Genomic DNA, 3,608 nt, shown 5'->3' with positions numbered 1-3,608 from the left:
GTTTGGTTCATCCTTCGGGATGAGCAGGAGGATTACTCTGGGACATGCTTGGGGGGAGAGGACTTGCGATGGAGTTCGATCTCATCCAAACCAGGGTGAAGCTGGAGGAGGCCCTGGTACGGGTCAAGTCCGTCCTGCAGGCGGTTACGGTCGACCTACCCCACGTCATAGAGGTGAGTTTTCTACATTCGTCCTTGACTCATTGGTCTTTCGTCGGTTGCCTCAGCATGCTTGCTTCTCGTTTTGCAGGGTCTAGCGGAGACGTCGAGCCGCAAGTCCCGTTTCCTCCATCCGTTTCCTCCGGATGGAGCACAGCCGGATGGAGCGGGAAGCCGCGGCGGGTCACCAAGCTCAAGCGTGAGTTGGAGTTCGCCTGCCACAAGTCCCAAGACCAGACGGCGGAGGCGACCGAGGCGCGGGCGGCAGAAGTGCTCGCGGCGGAGCGGGCGACCGCCGCCGAGCGGGGGCTTAACACGGCGAAGGCCCACCAGGTGGAGACCGAGGCGGCGCTGTAGAAGTCCCTGGTGAACACTGAGGCAGCGCTCTAGAGTTCTTTGGAGGCCCTGGAGTCAGAGCAGAAGGCCCGGTCGGAGCTCGATCCGGAAGTGCTCACGCTCCGGGGCTGGGTGCTCAGGATGGAGGAGGCGAACGCTCGGCTACGCGAACAGGTGACTCGGCAGGAGGAGGGACTTTGCATCCTCGAGAACACCCGCCTCGATATGTACCTATTTCGCTTTTGATGTCTTGGTTTCTTCCTTTAGCTTGCTTCTGAGCTTGTCAACCTTCTTCCAGAGCTGGGTGGAAAGGTTAGGTCGTTGCAGCAGGATCTAGAGACGACCAAGGCGACAATTGGCCAGAATGCGGAGGAGCTGGCCAATTCCCTTGAAGAGCGACATGCTCTTGAGGGGGAACTTGACCAGATGTGCAATGTTACCTAGCTCATCATCTTGGAGGTCTTCGGGTCGGCGCCAAGTACCAGCACGCCCGCCATCCGGCTGGCGGAGGTCCCGGACGAAGTTTGGGCCCTCATCACCGACGAGATGTTCTACGGGGCATCGGGGGTGCTGACTTTGGTGGCGATGCACCATCTGGACCTGGACTTCACAGCCATCTATAGTGGGTACACCGACGGCTGGAGCCCAGATGCCATCCACGTGCTCGGGTAGAGCTTGCTGCCACACGCATAGTTGGTGGCAGAGCAAGTTTCCACGCAATGGGTGATGGAGGATCACCGTGCGAACATGGCTGAAGGTGCAGGCCAGGAGGACGTCGCCCAGCCTACAAATGGAGTGGAGCCCGGGTCAGAGGCGAATGTCGCCCCGTCTCTAACAAGGCCGAATGTCGTCTAGCCGGAGAGCAAGCAGCACGTACCTTCGTTGGTCGCACCGTTAGCCGATGTCGTCGAGAGGCCACAATAGTATTTAGAGTAGAAGTGGTTAGCACATGTAAAGGATAAGTTTGTGGGGGAACCCCTGTGTAGACATTTTCATGTATCCACTTATACAACAACTTTGTTTTTGTGATGAATCACTCCGTTCGGGGAAGCTTGTCCCGTCCGTTCCTTGTTTTTACACTAGCATAGCTTTGTTTTTTATTCTTTCTTTTTCACACTTGCCCGTTTGACTCATAGGCTGCAACCTTAAGTGCTCGGGCGAGGCTGGCGAGGCTCAGCTGCTCGTAACAGTAGGTAGAGGCGGGGTGTGATCGGTTGAAATATTTAAAGCAAAGTTACGTTAGGTAATTAAAGGAACGGACTACCCTTTTGTTCGGGTAAAAATGTATTTACCATATGGTAGTAAAAAAAGAGGTGGTATCGCACCCCCGTGGAGCCCCCGAGCAACCCACGCCTACAGTGTTTCGGGCCGGGGTGCTTTGTAGGAGCGAACGTTGAATGAAAGAAAAAACGGTAAGACCGAATTTTTAAGGGAAGAAACGATGTAGTTGTTTGATGTTCCAAGTGTTGATGAGAATGTTTCCGTTGTCGTCCTTTAGTCGGTAGGTGCCCGATCGGATCACTTCGGTCACCGTATAGGGTCCCTCCCAAGGCGGAGAGAGTTTGTGCTTCTCCTTGGTCGATTGGGTCCTTCGAAGCACGAGGTCTCCGACCTCGAGGATTCTTCCCCTGATTTTTCTCTCATGGTACCAGTGGAGAGTCTGTTGGTAGCGAGCGGAGCAGATGATGGTCGTCTCGCGGGCCTCCTCGAGCAGGTCGACTGCGTCTTGTTGAGCCTCCGCGGCTCGGTCGCGGTCGAAGGCCTTCACTCTTGGGCGCCGTGGTCGATGTCGGAGGGCAGCACTGCTTCAGCTCTGTAGGCTAGGAAGAAGGGTGTGAACCCTGTGGATCGGTTTGGGGTCGTTCTCAGGCTCCAGAGGATTGCTGGGACCTCTACAACCCATCGCCCGGCATACTTGTTAAGTCGGTCAACGATGTGTGCCTGAAGTCCTTGGAGGACCATGCCATTGGCACGCTCGACCTGACCATTGGTACGTGGATGTTTGACCGAGGCCCAGTCGATCCTGATGCCATATCCATCACTGAAGTCCAAGAACTTCTTTTTGGTGAAGGTAGTTCCATGGTCAGTGATAATACAGTTAGAAACGCCGAACTAGTAGATGATGTCGAGGAAGAATTTGACCGCCTCTTCCAAGCGGATGTTGATGATGGGCTTGGACTCTATCCACTTGGTGAATTTGTCGACCGCTACGGGTAGGTGAGTGAAGCCGCCCGGGCCCTTTTTGAGGGGTCGTACCATGTCGAGGCCCCAGACCGCGAATGGCCAGGTGATAGGGATGGTTTGAAGCTCCTGTGCCGGCAAATGGGTTTACCGAGCGTAGAACTAGCATCCTTCATACCTACGGATGACCTCCTCTGCATCTCGTAGCGTGGTGGGCCAGTAAAAACCTTACCGAAAGGCTTTTCTGACTAGCGACCTTAGGGCCGCGTGGTGTCCGCTAATTCTAGCATGGAACTCGAGGAGCTGCTTCCCTTGGTTGGTAGGGATGCACTTCATGTGTACCCCCGATGGACTTCATTTGTCAAGTTCATCACCAAGCGCGACAAAGGTCTTGGCGCGTCGAGTGATCCACCATGCTTCAGTCCTCTTGGGCGGGAGAACCTCCTCAAGGAGGTAGGTGAGTAGCGGCGCTCGTCAGTCGGTTTGATCGAGTGCCACCATGGCAACATCGACGGGCGACGCCGTCATGGAGGCACTGGGGTTGGAGCCCTCGAGCGTTGGGCTGGCATTGGGGTGTGTCTAGATTGGTCCATCCAAGATGCGGGCCGACGGCTCATGGAGGTCGTTGATGAAGACCCCGTCCGGAGACGGAATCTGCCTGATAGCCAATTTCGCGAGAAATCGGCGACGTCATTGTCCATTCGGGGGACATGATGTAGCTCGATCCCCTAGAATTTGTCCTTGAGCTTATGCACCTCCTGGTAGTATGCTGCCATGAGGGGGCTTTTGCAAGAGGACTCCTTCATGACTTGGTCAATGACCAACTCCGAGTCGCCACGAACGTAGAGTCATGTAGTGCCGAGCTCGATGGCGATGCGTAGTCCGTTGATGAGGGCCTCGTATTCCGCGGCATTGTTTGAGGCTGAGAAATGG

The sequence above is a fragment of the Miscanthus floridulus genome, chromosome 18 (genome assembly GCF_019320115.1).
Source record: "Miscanthus floridulus cultivar M001 chromosome 18, ASM1932011v1, whole genome shotgun sequence".
NCBI classification, from domain to species: Eukaryota; Viridiplantae; Streptophyta; class Magnoliopsida; order Poales; family Poaceae; genus Miscanthus; species Miscanthus floridulus.
The sequence above is the reverse complement of the archived record's forward strand: the minus strand, read 5'-3'. Positions refer to the sequence as shown.